This window comes from Calidris pugnax, unplaced genomic scaffold (assembly GCF_001431845.1).
Source record: "Calidris pugnax isolate Ruff unplaced genomic scaffold, ASM143184v1 scaffold24, whole genome shotgun sequence".
NCBI classification, from domain to species: Eukaryota; Metazoa; Chordata; class Aves; order Charadriiformes; family Scolopacidae; genus Calidris; species Calidris pugnax.
In genome coordinates, this window is record NW_015090922.1 from 7124766 (window position 1) to 7144052 (window position 19287).

Sequence of the window (19287 nt, forward strand, 5' to 3'; positions counted from 1 at the left end):
CCCATTGTTACTACACCTTCTTGCTAAGACAAGCGAAACTTTAAAATGGGAGAATTTTCTGTAACTTCAGCCAGAGCAGACAAGAGTCCAGGTTGTCAACAGTGATGCAGACGTGAAGCCCCATCTGCTGGAGGTACTGTCTTTTACCTGAGAGAACCAGTGTCCTTGTAAATCACACCATCCAAAACTTTAGAACTGACTAATGCAGCCCCAGGTGCAGCTGTGATGTAGGAAGGGGACTTCATATGCGTTAAGCAAGCACATCACTAGATACTACTATATGGAATGAAGTAAAGAGAGACAGTCCTATTTGCAATATGGGTAAATCTACTGTAAAGTACTTGCAAACTCAATCATATTTAGGATCCTAACTAGAGCAGTGCCAATGAACTTCTTTATGATACTCGGCAACTAACAGCTAAGCAATTTCATTGATACATTTCTGGGCTGAGGCCTTGGGTTTCTTCTAATGACGGGTATAATTGCAGCTCCTCTGCTCTGACCTTTTAGTTGGCTTAATGTAGGCATCCACGCTTGAAAGTTGTACATTGTACAAAGGGAGTTCGAATTCGGATTTCTCTTACTACACCTACAAGTGGAATGCCAGTCTGATGTGCTCAGAAATGAATATAAACACTGAGCAGAACAAGTAGAAGCACTGTTGGACACAAAGGTGCAGTGTAACGTGGGCACCATAACTTCATTCTTACCATGCCATCTTGAAGAATTATTTTTTTTTAAAGCAGAAATAAATCTAAATAAATCTATTTTTCAGCCTTTTCAGGTGATGTAGGATTAATTTATATGGAAATGAACAAATTTTCTAAGTTGTACAGTGCACATCTTTGGAATTACCCTACGAGGTATTAATTGACCATTACTTCGTTCTATAAGCCACTGTGTTCAGCAGCTGACAGAAGGTTTTAAAGCCTGATTTGGAATACGAACTGACAAAGATGTGAAGAGAGACAATGTCTCTAAAATGTGTGTAATTACTGAACTTTCAAATATGCAGGCATTATGCAATATAGGATCTTTAAAGTGATTTTATCTCCTCTTGTTAGGCACAGAGTTTATATCTTTTATTTTAGATCAACATTTAAAATAGTCAAGGCTCATACCGCTTAAATTTGTTTTTACAATTATTTGTATAAATTCTCTTCTTCTATGACCAATTTAAACTCTTGTTTCATAGGAAATTGTATCCAAGGGGAAGATGTGTCTGGGTTAACCATATGTGTTTGTGTGTGTGTGCCTGAATATTCTATTATTAACTAGTGAGGTGATTTCCTGCAAGCAGGAGGTTTTACTGATGCCCTTTATTTTATGTAATTTTATGTTAAAGAAATTGCATTGTATTTTAAAAGATAGTCAGGCACATCAGCAATTCTGGGAAAAAATAAGCGTGGGCGTCCTGGATATTTGAACAATTTGGACTAATGAGCAATACTAAGCAGTCTTGAAAGGGAGAAGCACGTATGCAAAAAAAAAAAAAGAGCTGAGTTTGGAAACTAAAAAGGAAAAACCACAGAGTGAGTAGGAAGCATATCTTGGGTAAGAGTGAAGAAAAGCTGAGCAAGAGCTCTTGGGGCAGCATCCTGCTTTACCAGCTGGGGGCACTTCTGGCTGTCTCATTTGTTTGATTCTTGCACAGCTGAAAGAGATCTGACCCTGTAAAAGGCCTTGTTAGTTTTATTTTGAAAGTATAGCTGATAAATAAATTGGAGGGGGGGATTAAAACAAACAAAGAGTAAAGTCAGTTCTTGCTTCTGCCTTTGGGAACTTTCTACCCCTTCAGCCAGAGTGCAAGCACTCAAACAGGTTGAGTACCTGTAATAGGCACAGCTGAGGGGCTGAAACTGCGGTGAGGAGCACAGCCTGGAAACAGCATCAGAAGTCTCCTAAAAAAGATCTGGCATTGATGATGAAAGTTTCTGTGCTCTCAGTGGCAAAGGTGCTACAGAGGAGTCCCACTCCTCCCCTGGCAGCTCCCTCCTGTCCCCTGGCTGTGGCAAAGGCTGATCCAGCAACCTCTGCAACTGGGCTGTGGCTGGTGGGGTGGAAGGTCTGGTGGGCAAGGTGGAAGGGGGTAACAGGCATAAGCAGATGGGGGCATGCCTCAAAATGATAAATTAATGCTAGTTGTTAAAACTAGCATTTAACACTAGTTATTCTTTGTGATCTTGATCGTAATGAAGTAAAATTCTATACCAGTATCTCCTAATGGAAAGACCTGAGTTTTGTCTAGGTGGTCAGGTAAAAATGTTAAGAGCTGAATTGTTCAGCTGGTACCAAAGTTAAATGTGCTTCAGCAGCAATTAATGATCAGATTCGGCCTGCACTGTGGTCTTACAAATGCTTTTTTTCTCACAGCATTGCCATCCACTCGCTGTTCATTCTTGCTCGCTTCCACCTTTATCCACATACTCTCTTGTGCCAGTATAGCAGTTCGTGTGACTGCACAGGGAATTGGGTCAGGAAACTAATTCAGTTTTTAAAAAACCTTTTCGGGGGAGGCAGGGGAGGGTTATTTTCCTCAATACAGTCCAACGTGTGCCAAACCAGCAGTTGTTCTGGCACAAATAAGGTTGTGGTGTAAGGTGGGAATAAGCTGGAGGGAACAAGGTATTAAAGCCAACACTGTTGCTGAAAGAGATGTTTGTGAAAATACACCTTGTTTTGGTGCAGAGCAGCAGGAAAAAGGGTGTAACTAACTCTTCTGGGAATTGCTGGGTTATATGTGGTCATTTGCTCGGAACAGAGACCTAGCTCTGAGTGCTTACAGCCCCCCGTTCAGATCCCTCTTTTCTGTAGCAGGCTGAACAGAAATCTCATTGCTTCTAAACTCTGGAAGAGTGTGCTGTGCTAGACTGGAATGGATGTAAATTTACTCGCTGATAAAAAGAAAAAAAACCCAGTCAACCTGAAATTTTCTGTATGATACTGTTGTTCTTTGGTGCATTGTCCTTTTCTCCATTGTGCCCTGGGCACTGCTGCTACAGGAGACACTGCAAATGGCCTGTCCTGCTGCACACATGTATGTCTCTTCCAGGTATTCTGCTCAAATCTGCCATTCCTTGCGCTGTAAATCAGCCCTCCTGGGCCGCAGTGGCTGCACACTCCTGTTCTGTGTATCTCATGACTTTCCCTGAACTGTAGTTCCTTCAGGTACAGAGGTTCCTTGCCTTCCTTTTTTTCAGGTGTAATACAGTAAGATTTTGTTCTTTATCCAGTTCTTTCTACTCACAGTTTTCATAGCTAAGTAAGCACCTTCTTATTTTTTACACAGAAAAATAGACATAGGTGATTGTAGCAGATTGACCCAGATGACAGCCTGGTCTCCATCACAGCATGGAATAGTTAAATAGCTCTCCTCACTTCAGGCCACTGGCCAAGGCGTCTCTATCTTTACAAGGGGCTATTCCCTCTGGCAACTTGCTTTGCTTATTTTTGTAGTTGCGTGTTATGTTTCTGTGGGATGTATTTTTCATTAATGTGGGCTAATTGGGTCACTAAATAATATTAGTGAGAGACAACCAAATTCTGGTTGGATCTCTCATTGCACACCTGAGACCATGCTCACCTATATCACCTCTCTTATTCCAGTCCCAAGTTCTTCCAGGGCTGTTATTGCCCGAGTGCACAGCGCTGCCCTTGTGCAGTGTAGAGAGGTACCTGCTGAACCTCTGTGGTGTTGTGGAGCTCACCTCACCTGGGCACCAAGGGAAGAGGCTCATCTCAGAGTCAGAAATCAAGAGGAGCCTCCACATTGAAGTCAGCGGCTCGATTCAGAAACCTAAATGGGATCAAAGTTGTGTCATATGACACAATAAGAAGAACAATACTTATCCCCTGAAAATTTATTTATTAATTTTATTATAAAAACTCATTGATCCCTTCAGTTCTGTGCATAGTCTTTTAACAGGTCGACTGCTTGAAGCCTGACTCCAGGTTTCACTCAGTTCTCAGCTGGGCAACTTTCCCGTCACAGTTGATGCCATTTTGCCTGAGTAAGAGGACCAGTAAAAAGGAAAGAGCATTTTAGGATTTGTGCTACTTAGTGGTGTTAAGAGTCTTTAAGGCTTCTCTTTAACCCCCAGCCAGACAGAGAAGAAAAGACACCTCATCAGCTCTGCCTGGCACTTGCAAGTGTGCTCACACCCAAGGTTATCATTGCTGTGGCTCTATGTTGATGCTCCTGCGTATGTCCCCATAAATCAGTAATGTGCCACTTTTTTTTCCCCCTCACTTTACTACCAGAGTTCTCTATCTTCAGGTGGTCAGATTTCTAAAGAAAGTTGAAGCCACGACTCTTCTCTACCAAATGCAGTATGTCCAGGAGGTTACTGTCCTCTAGTGGTAAAACACTCTGCGTGCAATCTTATCTCAGAAGCAGATGGCAGAGTGATTTCAGGCACTGCCTTTTCTATGTTATTCACACATTAATACTGGCCTTGAAGAACCACCTCGCTTTGAAAAGATTGCCTAATAACAAAAACATATAGGATTGAAGTTCTTAACAGAGGAACTTTATAACAAAGTTGATGTGAACTGTGATAGTGATGCTTTGCTAAAATAATTCGGTTTCAGGTTTAGTTTTAAGTATTGGTTGGCTGCTTCAGCCGTTCTTCTGTGTTGTTCCTTGAACTTACAAGTGGAAGAATATTTGTTGAAGTGCAAAATATCAAGTCAAGGGATACAAGTTATTGCTCTGTTTCAACTGTAAAGTGTTAGCAAAACTTTGGATAAGTTCTTTCCCTACCAATTTCTGTATGGACAGTGGAGTGACAATAATAACTACTTCATCACAGTGTTTGAGGGCTGTTGATGGAAACAAGGTCCTCAGAGGAAACAATATGCCATGTGAAAAACAGTAATACATTAGGACCTCTTACAATAGGACCAAACTCTTTGGGAGGATCCTGTATCAGGAGTGCTATTTATTTATACATTTGCATAAAATCAGAGTGAGCTCTTGCCATATGTAGATCACTGTTTTTATTTGTTTTTTGGGGAGTTCTTACCTAGTATCAGAGACTCCAAAGCAAGAAAAAAAAAAAAACCAAACAGATTTAAAATGTTTATTTTCCTTTATTTATCATATACGTCTATTCAAATATGTTTTGTTAATATTTTTAGACCTAAATGATTAAATCATTGATTAGTTACTGTTAATCACCTGTTCATTTAACCTTTTAATTAAAAAAAAAATTCTTTTGAGATAACTCAAAAGTAATAATAATTTCAAGTTATTGTCCAGTATCCATCTAACTAATGAAATACGGGTGAAAATTCCACCAATTACCCTGTTGATAATTAAAAAGCCTTTTAATAGAATAAAACTCATATGCATTTTTCTGCACTCTTTCACAGGAATCAGTATAGAAAGAAAGAATGAATGAATGTCAGAAGAAACCGAGCTTCACCTCCAGCCAGTGTTACTTTTTTTCCCCCGACGGAGCAGTAACCTGAGGGACTTTAGATGTCCAGAGTACAGCAATTAGGTAAGACTTAATGATTTTCATGAGTCCAGACTGATGGGAAGGTGTCATTGTACGGAAGAAAAGTCAGCATTCGGGTTGCTGTTAACTCTTGGAAAAGTTTTCGACTACATATATATTCCAGAAGGAGCCACTGCTGACTAGTAATTAAGCCTCTGAGCAGTCCAGTTTTGTTTGTTTAACCATGAACACTAATTGTCCTGTGGCCATGGGGACATTGCTAGGAATTCAGTTGCCATTTGCCCATCACTTAACGCTCACCTAAAATCTGCCTGCGGACAGAGCTGCCTCATGGAAGGTGTATCCTGAATATCTTGCTGAGCTGCATGACCTTGACCTGAAGCGCTAGTGCCAGGGCTGGAATATGCAATGACTTTGTGTTTCATTACCAGATTGTTACCTAACAAGCCCCAAATCATTGCTGCAGTGTTATTCTGACATATAGTAGACTGGATCTTAAAACGTGTTCTAGATTTGTTGTCTCCTTATGCCCGTGTGGATGATGCAGCTTTCTTCTGTGAATGGATAAAAAGCCTGGGATTTGCCTTTAAATGCTTTGAAGCTGAAGCATGTTTTTGTCTCTCTGTTTTCTGAGGCCACTGTTCAGGACTCAACAGATGGACAAATCTTCAACTTGGGTCATTTCAGTGAGGTGACTAGACAGTTAACACTGATCACAGCTAATTTGAGGGGTGGCAGATGGGTGCTAGATGGGCTGTAGCTCTCTGTGTTACAAAGTACTGTTATAAAGACATCAGTGAAGGATTTGCAGTGGAGGAAAGAAGAGTAATGTAAGTTCTGTGATATATCAGACAAACCACATTCTTCTGTGCCTGCTGTTTGCTTGGGTGGCTTGCTTTGTATGTAATAGCTTTCTGACACACAAGTTTTTAAGACGCTGCAGTGTCACTTAGACTTTAATACATGTATAGTTCACCACCAGCATGGACTGCCACCACATGAGGCTCTGGAGTTGGCTAACAACATTAGTTCAACTCAGCATCCCTCCCCAGACTTGCCAAGGAGTGAAGCTTGCTGACAACAGGCTTGCTACTGCTAATGAGGCTTGAGATGAAGCCATACATCACAGACCAGTGCTATGGACCCCCACCTGCATAAAGGAGTTGTGGATGATGTTCACCAACAGCTGTTATTGCTTGGTCACTTACAAACACAGGCCATGATATTGAAACCAAATAGCCCTCACGTACATAGTCAGCAGGGAGAATACAAGCTCCCCCATCAGGTATCTCTGCTGCCTGGGGGAGAGGGGATTCACTGGCTGGGGAATGACACATGGGTACTGAGATAGATTCCTGAGGTGAGACAACATGAACAACTCTGCCTTACAGCGAGCCCAAGATACAACCTCTCATAAAAAAGATTTCAAACTGAAAAATAGATCTACCGCATGTCTAATAATTCTCCAAATGTCATCTGCTCTGCCTTGCTTAGATGCCTCCTTTCAAAACACAAGAGCAGTGTTTTGATACTACTAGGTCCTTGTCCAAAGGTTATTAGTAAAGAGGCTGCACTTGATTTTCAGAATCTGAGATTCTGAATTCAGCTTTCAATTTCTATTGATACAGCTCTGTTGCTCCAATGGAGCCTGTCTGGCTTTCCAGCGATATCAAATATGATCTGAAATCATAAGGGAAACTATTTGCTCTCATTTTTCAGTCATAGTAGGGTATATCCAGAAGTCTATGAATATATTGATTTACAGTCTTTCTGAAAGTAGATTCTAATGATGTTAGCAATTGAAATCAACCCCTGTGGACATTTGGTAGTCAAGAAATGTTCTGTTTAATTCAAGCATGAAATTAATGTTGATATGCAAGTTATACCAAACAATTCTTACTAAGCAGCAGTAAGATGTGCCTTGTGGACATTTCTTTCTCTCCTTTTTTTTTTTCTTTTTTCTTTTTTTTTTTTTTTTTTTGGTTTTCAGTTTGGGATGAGTGTTATTGTAGCATGTTTTTGTAGCAGCATAGTTAAAAAGACCTTGCAAGGAAGTGCACAGTAAAGTGAAATATTTTAGGAGAGGGCACAGCAAAAGACTTGAGCTGCCTTCTACTTGTTTTGGTTTTTTTTTTTTTTATATATATATATATCTTAGGAATAACTCTGTTGCAGCTTGATATGTTGTTTGGCTCATGTGTGATAGATTTTCCATGTGTGTTAAGAAGGGAACCAAATGTTGTCTCATACTGGGTATATCAGTTTTTTCCTAAGTAGCTTATCCTGCTAATTTTGGGTCATCACATCTTACTATCTGGTTTTTTTACACTATTGGCTACACGCAGTTTTCTTTTTAGAAGGTGGGAAATTAGCTTATAGCTCTTAATTGTATCCTTAGCACCTCATCCTACATTGTTGTGAATGAAGTCAGCAATTGCCTGCCTTCAATTATTCACTAAATGTGGAAGAATTAACCTATTCCTTACTCTCTTAGGAGAACTTTTCCTACAGGTCTTTCAGGTTTTTTTAGGGTCAAGCCCTTTAAAGAATGAATTATATAACATGTAGCAGTTGATTTTTGCAAATTAATTACTTCTAAATTAATACTGCTACTATTTTGTCAAAAACTTTATCCTTATATTTCCCTTCAATTTATTCATCCTCTCTTCAGATTCTTTATTTTCTAAGCCCTTTTGTGCTGATTTGTGTTTCCAAATAAGCTGTATTTTTATATACAAGTAACAGTTTAGATGTGATGGTAAAAATGGGGATTTTTTTTTTAATAACAAATACTGTAGATACTAGTAATTCGTACTAGTAAATGTAATAATATTTTCCTCCCTTCTCTTGCATGAAGATCAAACCACTTAATGCCAGGATTTACCACTGATTCTCTGGAATTTTACATCAGTAATGACTAGGAAGTCTACTTACTATGCAGATAAACCTAAGTAGTACAAATAGAGTTAGGGTTAGAGAAAATATTTGAATAGAAGATAGTAGATGTGAAAAGTACATGCCCAAATGGCAAAACAGATTGAGATTCTGGGTTGACGCAAATGATTATAACTCCATGGAAGTTAATAGACCTATTCCAGTTCACAAGAGTTGAGAATCTAAAAATAATGAAGTTAAGCTTAAGAGAAACAGGCAGAACTATGGCTGGAACTTGGAATGCAGAGTGAGGAAGTCTGTAGGTTGCAGGATAAACATACAGCAGAGATGCCAGTAGTGCTTCAGCCAGTGGGGTACTTTTTTCACTGGCTCTGTATGTCTCATCGTTGGCACATAAATGGTATTTTATACAAGCAAGAACATGGAATAGGTAAGAACGTTGCTGAATTTGTTGCTCATCAGGTTAAAAAAGACACTTAAATGGTCCAGCCACTGGATGTCTCTCTTGTTCTGCTTATGTGAATGAGGACTGGCTTTTCAGAGTGAAAAACCTACATCTCAGAAACATAAATGGGTCAGTACGGAAGGCCAGCTGCCCGGTGCTGCCCAGCTGACTGAAGTGGTATGACACCAGTCACCAACATACAGTGGAAAGGCACCAGGTACCTTGTCTTTATTCCTGCCAGGGGTTTCTGGCTCAGGTCAGCTGAAATTGGTAGTAACTTTAGCTAGACAAGAAACAGATTTCCTTTTTCTGGAAAAGTCTGCACTTTCTATTTATTTCTCAATTCTGAAACAGAATTAAGAGAGACACATTCAGATCTTCCTATAAAATCCTATTCTGGAAAAATAAACATTTGGACAGACTTTTGGTTACCTGTGTGAGTTGAGGTCCAGATCTTTGTTTTGCTCAGCTTCATTGCTTAAGCAGTAGAAATCTTTCTTCATGCACGTTGTTAGCTCTTTTTTGTTTGATGCATCAAAAATAAATGAATGTAGGAAAATGCTTAAATCCTTTTGAGGTTGAGAACTTCACAGTCCCTGACTTGTGTAGAATCAGTTTCATATTGCTTCATAGCACATCACTTTCAGTGATCTGAAATACTGAAAGAACAGAGTGAAGCCTCAGGCATTGATTTTCAGAAGGGCCTATGAAGGTGAGCACTGAGAATTTAGGGTTTCAGTGATTTAGCTAGAATGATATGGGAATTTGGAGTTAAGGAGGAATGTAAGAGAGATCTGTAAGTTTCAAGATAATGTGATGACTAGATATTTTTTTCCATTCTTCAATTCTCCATGCTATTTTTCAGAAAGAGTTTCATCTGTATATTGTGAAGACAGTATGTTTCCTTATATTAATACTATTTGTTTAATACTTTAAGTTAAAACCAACTTACAAATTCTGAATGCTGGAAGTCTGACGTCTTTCAGAATTTTGCTGGATTTTTTTCTGTATCTTACAGTATACATGAAAGAAGTTACATAACTTTTTACTTTAATGGTTCACCAGTATTTAAGCTCCTCTAGTTTATTTCTGTCAAGAATGTTGATATTAAATGATATATCTTTGTGTACATTCTTTGTAATCAAAGTGGGATTAAACTGAGGTCCTGTTTCCTTGAATGTAACAGGAAAAAAGACAATAGGAAACAGCTCTTTGGCAGTAACCCAAGCCTCTCTTTTCAATCAGGGCTGCACTCAGAAAACTCTCTCTTTTCTCTCTTTGTGAGAATTCAGGATCATTCTACAAAGTGTTTCACTGTCTGGGGGTCTTTTTTGCCTACGTAAGTAACTTTTCTGACTGGGTGACTTCCACCATTTTGCTAAAATTATACACACCTTTGTGTTCACATCCACGTGGCTCAGATTTTTAGTTTTTAAATTTGCCTGTTTTGTGGCTTGTGCTTGAGAGGTGATACCTATTTGCATCTTCTGTTTTACACCAGTTATAATTCAAACCCATTTACCTCTCTAGGACTACAAACTGGTTTCATTCCACTCTGTTTCCAGTTGGTTTGTAGCCTTTAAGGAGAACAGGCAGGGAAAGTATGCTTCTCACTTCTTTGTAAAAGGTGGGTTTATGAACCAACTTATTACAGTATTTTGAAATGCACTGTTACCAATTCTTTTGAGTTTCCCTTCTTTTTAGGGGACCTAAACAGCATTTGCATTTCATTGTCCAAGAATTTTTGCTCTGTCTTGCACAGTAAAATAAAATATCAGAAGTGCTGTTTAACATTCTAAAGCAAGCCTCAAACAGGGGATGTGCTCATTGCCATGTTCTTAAAGTCTAGGGCAGACAACCCTCCATTTTGCTATACTGAATATTTTAAGGCCTGTACTCCTCCTGGATTTTTCCAGGTTAGTATTGGGAGAGATCATTGCCTAATCCTGATTACGTATAAAAACAATAATCAGAAGGGGTTATTTAGTGCAAGAGCCAGATTGTATGGCTGTTATCTCAGACTGCCAGTGAATCCCATGGAGTGCTGTTTAATTTTGTAAATTAGCATGCAATTAGAAAGAGTTTTGCTTTGAGGCTTTTTTTGGGGGGTATGTTTGGGTTTTTTTCCACAGCAAAATCAAGAATAAGTATCACCATAATGTATGGTTTCTTTTTATAGCTTTCAGGTAGATTTAGTGGTTGCCTCATCATTAATTATTCTATACTGTATCTTGCAACTTATTTGTCCTAGTGTTGTCAGAACTGCCTGTGTTGTGGTTCTGTTAAAACTCTGCAAAGGAGACATGAAGAGAAAGGGATAATAGCGTAGGCAGATGAGTGTAATGCAGAGCTCTGAAGCTCCACTGTATTTTTAGTCAAAAGCAAATGTCTAATTCAATAATTATGGAAGAAAAGTGGATCTGTAATTATGTTCATAATTAGAGAGGTCCTTTTTGGCTCTTAATCAAAATAATGTAAAATATGTAGGTTTCTGAGCACCATAGAAAACATCAAAGCTGGTAATGTGGGAGGTTATTGTGGTCCAGGGATGGGAGGGGGTTTCTAAAATAGTGAAAATCAGCATAGCTCAGTTGGAGCTCTTTATTTCTATTGATGTATACTAGTTGAAAATTGCTTTATGACTTCAAGTTGCATAGAAACAAAGCAAACCAAAGACACTGTTATGAAAGCATCCATCTAGGAAAACATTGGGGGAAGAAAAATGCAGTGAAAACAGAAGGCTTTCTAAATTAAATTTACTATTAAATTTAATAGAGTTTCCTAGTGGGGAGTTCCTGGAAGATGAGGACTGAAACGTGAAGCAAACTTTGATTGCTCTTTTAGCTGTCTCAATAGTATATTTACAAGAACTGAATTTCTTTTTTTCTAGGGAAAAATACCCCTGCTTCATAACCACTTTAAGAAGCATTTGCTATGGTTGTTTCCAAAGGAACAGCTCAATGGTTTCATAAATATCAAAGTTAATATGCTCCTAAAAACAAGGAAAATTGCCTGTAGGTGATTTCTGCTTATACAGAAATAGCTACACTGTGAATTAAAACTTTCTCTAAACTTTTTCTCTAGGCCTGCTACCTATTACTGCATACTTTGCTGTCCTGTTCCTACTTCCTTTAGCTGTTTTGAATCAACAGTGGGTAGAGCAATACTTAAATGAAATGTACTTGAGGGTAAAACATGATCTAACAAATTATAGAAAATAAACAATATTAAGCATAGCTTGTGACTATAAGGAGATCAGAAACAGCCTAATGGGGACATCCTTTTTTTTTTTTTTTTTTTTGTAAATGCAATAGCTATGCCACATATCATAAAGCCATACTTAGGGCTGGCTTTGAAGAAAATATAAAATCTTTCAAAAAGTGGCTTCCAGAAAGGAGTCTGAGAAAAAAAATTTTCTTCTTTTATTGAGTTGCTATTTGGTATGCAGTAGGAGCTGCTGCTTCTTTATTTTTGCTTTTTTTTCCTTGATTTTAATGGTGTTAAGCCACCTTACAGTCTTGAGAAGCAGCTTTCACTAAAGATATCTGCATAAACTTGGTAATGTGTGTAAGCCTCATAACAGCCATACTTAGAGAAAACAAGAGCTTTTTCTGCCACTTAGAGGTGCAGGAAAACCCAGCTGCTAGCCAATTAACTTACATTGTGCTTTACTCTTTAATATTTACTATTTAATATTTGTGTTGTACTGGGATGGGGGGACATATCATTATTAGACAGCTCACAGTATCATGCTTATGAAAGAACATGTGGATTATGAAAAGAGATGCTAGAAAATTGGGTCTCCCTGTTAGGATTTCATAACAGGCTTTGAGTCACAGCATCACAGAACTGTAGGGTTTGGAAGGGACCTTCAGAAATGATCTAGTCCAAACCCCTGCCAAAGCAGGTTGGACAGGAACACATCCAGGTGGGATTTGAGTATCTACAGAGAAGGAGATTCCACAACCTCTCCGGGGCAGCCTGTTCCAGTGGTCTGGCACCCTTAAAGTAAAGAAGTTTTTCTGCATGTTTAGACAGAACTTCCTGTGTTCCAGCTTGTGTCTGTTTCCTCTTGTCCTGTCACTGGGCACCACTGAGAAGAGCCTGACCTCCATCCTCTTGACACTCCCCATTAGATATTTATAAGCATTGATGTGGTTCCCTCCCAGTCCTGGTGGACTTTCCGCTGCCAGAGCCTTAAACCAGTCTAAATGCAGTAGAGTTGATTGTACAGAAGGCAGCAGGAGACTGAAACCAGCCTGAGCAGTGCTGGTTTATGGCATGGGAATGGTCTACTGAAAGCTGCTGGTGTTCTCCCCGTCACAACCGAGCTGGTTCTACCCAGAAAGTGCAGGGGAACTGTGATTTAATTTGTGATCTGCATCCCTCGTTTGGGGTGCCCATTAGAAACTAAGAGGCCCTTGCCCTACTCTTCTTTACTGTTCCTGGGTTTGGTAATTTCATTTTATGTGTAGACAGCTCTTCATTGTGTTAGGTATTTGTATTTCACATTCCTCACGTCTCCTAAATTATTTGTCAGTGTGGAATAAGCATTCATAAAGCTGCTTATCCACTGGCAAGTTTTAGAAATCTTTTATCTAAAGTTTTACGCGGGAGCTTTCATCAAAGTCTTTATTTTTGAAAGGTAGTTCTAGAAATTGTTACTAGTAACACGCCTGGGAGATTGCTTCCCTCTGGAAAATGTGTGCCTCCTTAGAAAAAATGATGAGATGTCACAGTCTTGACTTAAAAGTAAGCTCTTAATTCCTTCGACTGATGTTTTTTGACAAGTCCATCCCTGACGCTCTGTCGCAGGGTGTAGTGTACAATAAGGAAAAAATTACTGGTTTTCTCCTTCGGGCAACAAGTAAGTCTCTCCCCCTTAACTTAGAAAATAGAAATCAACATATATTTCTTCTAATTACTAGGTACAATATATATATAAAAAAAAATTAATCCCAAACAGTTCTCTTTTAAAATGTGGGTATCTTCTTTCCCCGCTACACTGGTCTGAAATAATGAGGCAGGAACCAACCATACAGTTAGGCTGGCCCTGGTCTTTTCTTACTCTGTTGTGGCTGTCACCAGCAAAGTTTCCCTCTCTTGCTTAATTTTAGAGGTCCTTCTCTACTCTTATTCTTGTTATTCCACTGATCTCTCCTTCCTCCTCATCTCACTTTGTCCTTTTCTTCATTCTCCAACATGTTTTTTGGTTTGCTCTGGTTGGCAGGATTGGATCTACTGTGTATTTTGTTCTGTCTGATCTGGGAAGCTGAAACAGCATCCCTTGGATTTCTCTGTGTTGTGTAATTGAATTGTCTAGAGTGTTAATCATCATTTGATTATTCTGATGTTCTTGATGAAAAAAATATGTACACTGGAATCATAATGTAATTACAGAATTTGCTTTTAGCATGAATATATTTCTTCTCAGTGACACTGAAATTATTTACTACTCCTAATATTTATATATTATTTTGACAGATATGCAGTGGCCTGTGAGTAATTTTAAGGGGGCACAGTTTACTCCATGGAGCTTAAAAGCAAGGATTTTCCCCCTCCCCTTTTGCCCCATCACATTTTATTATTAATGGACACATTTGAATTGTCAGCTATCCCAAAGCCTTGGTGTATGGGCTGGAACGATCAAATTAATTTAATTGCTTAACCATGTCATTGCTAACTAGGAGTACCGAACACCCTCTTGGTTGTGCTTTATCTTTTCCCTAGCAGTTGTTGTGTTTTGTGGGGGATTTTTTTTTTAATTCTTCCTGTTAGTTTAAACATAAGAATTCCAAGTTGAAATAGGCTGTAGTGTGGAAATGTAGGCTTCGGGGAGCTGTGTGGGCTAGGAATAAACTTTTGACTTTGTCTGGAGGCAGGATGCTAAGACAGCTCAGCTGGCAGATTTAATGATGATTGTCATGAATATTAAATGATAGAACCAAAACAAAACTCCCAGAGAGACACTTATGCACAAATCTTACATAGCAACACAACCAGCTCAGACAGCTGGCTCTCTGTAGACTTTCTTGAAAGAAAACAGTGCTGAGGCACATTAGGATGATTTTTATAAACCGGAAAGCCAATTTGTGATGCACTGTTTGAAAGTTAGAGGCCTTAATGATTTATAGCTTGAAGCAGAAATCTGTATTCTGAAGTAGATAAATAACAGGTAAGTTATATCTGTGCTGTTCTCCCTTGTATTAAGTGTTTCAGAATATTTTTGAGCTCTGTACTTACTAAAAATGTGTACGAGTGGTAAGTCCGTAACAGCTCTGTGGTGTGCAGCTATCATCCCACCTCTTCCTCTGAAGTCCCTCTAATCCCTTTTTTGGTTTTTTTTTGTTTTTTTTTCCTCTCTAAAAAGACCACATTGCAAGGTACATAATAATTAACTATAGTTGGTTTTGTTTCCTTCTTGTGATTTGTCCCAGACAGGAGAAGAGCTAGCTATTCACAGAGGTCCTCCTTCAGCTCCAGTGGTGTCAGCTAGCTCCTGCTACATGGAAAAAATTAAAATTCAAGAAGTTTGGATTTATTTGAAGTAACACCAACGTAGATCTGGGATGATTCCGTTAACAGCACTGCAGTCATGCTGTGTTTCTGAAAGGATATCTAAAGGTAAGACAAGGAGAGACGTTCTCTATGGCCTAGACAGTAATCCTTGTTATGCTTTATAAGTTGTGGTCAAATTCTTGCTCATAACTTCTGTGACTTTTATGGTTATGTACAGTTGTACCAACTTCACATGTGGTTCAGTGATTTTTCAGATGCCAAAAGCAATGAGATGAAATAACAGAGTAGGTTTTCTCAGATAACTGCATGTAGGCACGATCCATTTTGTGGTGCTGTTCTGAGTATAAAAAGATAAAGTAAATCTAAATTATTTTTAGGTGCGATGAGTCAGTCTAAGTGAGTTGATGGAAAAAGATATAAATGAAAGGACAGTCCAGTTAGAGGAAGTTATGGAGAGTAATGCTTTTATATAAACATTCTGCAGAATTCGTTTGGCTTTCCAAACCCTGTAGGTAAATCAAGAAGTGCTTTCCAGTGGCTCATGGAGACCTCTCTAGTCATATGGTGCTAGCTGTCTTTGTTTTCAATTCAACTGTATTAAGAACAGAAAATGTTTTTAAAAGTAGAATTTTAGACGTATTTATGTAAATAATTGATGGGGTTATTTCAGTGGTATTATGTGACTGAATAGTGTGCGCAATCAGAAATAGAAATGGCCAGCAGGTTCCCAGCTGTGAAGAAAACACAGTGAGATAATTTTTCAGCTAGTATCTGGACAACCCCTGATTTATTTCTGTTGTTGTTAAATCAAACAGCCTAGTGGAATAGGAGTGATTTTTTTAAGGGTAACATAAACCAGATACATTTAAAAGACTTAGACTAGCTTATATTTGTGTTTTCACAGTACTATGAGGAATTTGCATGCTCTCTGACAGGGCTTGCAACAAGGTGAGCTACAGTATTGTGGAATAATGGTTTGTAACTATTTCCCTATGTATTAAAGTTTCTGGTAAAGATATATTACTTTGTGAAGCAGATACAGCTAACAATTATTCAGATAAAATCTTGCTTAAGATTTTACTTTTTTTCAAGCTGAAAAGCTCCTTTAGTACTTAGGGAAGATCAAGTTAAGGTGTCTTAGTCTGCAAAGGCTACAAACAGTTGGTTTGGGATTAGAGGCTCATTTCTTACTTGAAACATCCAGTCTATTTTATCATAAACTAGTGGATGAAGTGTTTACCTCTAACTTCCAGCTGCACCTTCACTTTGCATATTTTGAATGTATTATTAAAACTCTCAACAATGTTGTGAAACACCTTTTATACAATGTCTGTAAGTGGCTGAGCCAGAAATATTGTTGGGGTCATCATGGTTTCTTTTCAGTATTTCAACAAACAAATGACCTATGGAAATCTAGGCAAATTCCAAGTGATGACAGACCTGGTTGAGCGTGGGTAAAATATACTCACTTCAGCTGAAAGATGAAGCACCACGAAGTGATAACTCTTAGGAGCAAGGAAATTAAAGCCAGAGCTTCAGAAATTAGCATTCTTGATCTTACAGCCATCTTAGGGTCCCACCAGCCTAAAAGTCCTAGCAACATAACCTTCTTCAAATGGCTGAAAGTCCCAATAGGGATGAAAAACAAAGGAAATTCAAGGGAAGCATCAGCTCATTTACCAGCCAGGAAACCTAGCATTAAGGATTGCAAAGTTGTAGTGAAGCTGAAAGTTGCACCTTCATGTCAGTGTACCAGGTCACCTCTTCAGCAGCAAAACTCCAGCCTTCTCTCTTAAACCAGAATGGGCATCGTTTAAACACAAAATGAGAAAAATTGCTAAGTTATGGACTGAATAGCAGCAGCATAACTTTCTATGAATGCAGGCACCTGCAAGGTATCAAAGCAAAAGGCATCAGTATTTTGGGAAAAAGAGACTGAGGTTGTCGAGCAAGGAGCCAGCAGTCACAAACTGTTTAATTCATGCTGATTTCCCCAGAACTGTATCCAAGGAGGATGTCACACTTTTCCGTTCTCAAGTTCAACCTTTTCTCTGAGTGCATCAGCAAGTTTCACCTCTTCTGAAACTGTACTCTCCCGTGAGTTATTTATAATCGCCTGCTGCTTCCTGTAAGTAGGATTTCACTTACCTTCCTTCTCTCTGCCTCAGATTGTTATATTTCATTGATGCGCTGCTTCTTCACGTATAAACCTTTCAGCAGCCTGTTTTCTTCCAACTCCAAGACTTGCTAAACTCAAAGGAGACCCTTCAGAGAATGGAAGGAAGTATTTACCCTTGGCAGCAGCAATTTAGAGGCATACATAATATTTAATGTGTAGAATCATAGAGGCTCAGTGCATACTGAAACATCCCTCCTAAGCATGCATTCTCTTCAAGTTCACTAAAATTGATAGGTTGGTCTTTTGCACACTAATACTGAGAGCTTTTCAGATATCCCTATAAGCTGACATCATCATTTCATTTTGGTCTGCCATTTTTGTTGTGTCAAACATCAAAACTGCAGGGCATTATTTCTGACCTGTTCAGTTCAAGAAATGCATGGAATAGAACATGTTTTAGAAAGACTGTAAGACTGTTGCCTTCGTCTAAATTGCTAGAGCTCTCTGTTGTGTATCTCAGACATACATGTATGTTGCCTTTCTGCAATGTGAAAATACATCACAAATGCCTTGAAAGTCCTACTGTCTTAAAAAGTATTGCATAACTATTGTAAGGTACAGAGCATGGTTAAACTATAAAGAGAGAAAAGTCAGTGATATTCTTGACACGCTTCCAGGCATAATGTAGGACATAGACATGTTACCTAAGAATATAATCTCAATTTACCTTCAATTAACATTTTTGCTGTAAGTATCCTTAGGTCTGATGCACAGTTTCACAGTTCTGCAGTTCAGAATGAAGAGTTTGCTTTTTGTGGAGCAGTATTTATTATTTTTAATGAGACTGTTTTTAGGAGCTTTGCTCAAACATAAAAATTAATAAATGGTTAAACATCATAAATAAGTTTGAGTTACCTCTCCTTATCTGTAGTCATTACCAAAAGAGCAAACTAGGATACCCTTGATCTGCCACAGCTATTTTGAACCAGTTATCAGTTTCATCTATAAAGTTATCCTCCAGGCAGTTAATTGCTTGGTAACTAAGCTCTGCATATCCAACACAACCGATTTTAGTATCCTGCAAAGGATCGTAGAACCAGGCATAGGGAAGTTTTCACTTCAGTCATCACCTAATTCTATCTGCACAAGTGCCAGAAAAGAAAATTCCCTTTCCTCTACTGGCTGAAACAAATGCTACCTATAAGGGCTTTTTTCATTCAAAGATTCTGTTGTGTACAAAAGAAGAGTGTGAGGCTTCGAGTTCAGCTCTACATTCAAACATTCCTACAAGTTTAGGTCTGTTTGGACTCAGTTTATGTGTTTGACACTCTGTCATCAGTCTGTTATCTGTGTTGCTGTAATCTCTAAAGCCCAAGTAGATACGCCAAGAAGTGGGCTCAAATTTTCACAATGCGAGGGTTAGATCCAAGACTCTGCTTTATCTGCTGCCTTTGCAGAATATGAGATAATTTTCAGCAAAATATGGACATTGGGACATTGATTTCTTTTCCTTTTTCAGAGAGGTTTCATTTAGCTGAGGGAAAAATATGTTGTATTTTGAATTTTCTTGGATGGCTTGCACTCAGATTCTTCTAAACTTTTCACTTCTCAGAAAAATAGTGTTTCATGTCAGGACCGCAGAACATGGTAATCTGAACATTCATTAACAGTGCAGAATTTCTGATTGCAACAGCTACAAATAACCTATGGGAAACAGTAACAGGAATTGTTTATTCAAGAATACTTCCTGTGTCTCTGCAGTTCATCCAGGTGTTTTCACAGAACATTAATCTTGGGTTCTGTAATTTTGGATTTCTTGTCAACAAATAACCCAAGCCAAGAAGATC

General features: G+C 38.6%; 1 long non-coding RNA gene across 1 annotated transcript in view; it reads left to right on the forward strand.

The window, feature by feature from the left end:
• The window catches only part of LOC106893047, a 58374-nt gene extending 40956 nt beyond the window's left edge, over positions 1-17418 (forward strand). Inside the window, exons 2-4 of the long non-coding RNA XR_001412986.1 lie at positions 5374-5504; positions 15240-15426; positions 17319-17418. This is a non-coding gene — a long non-coding RNA (uncharacterized LOC106893047). The remainder of the gene's footprint in view (positions 1-5373; positions 5505-15239; positions 15427-17318) is intronic.
• The last annotated feature ends 1869 nt before the right edge of the window (positions 17419-19287 follow it).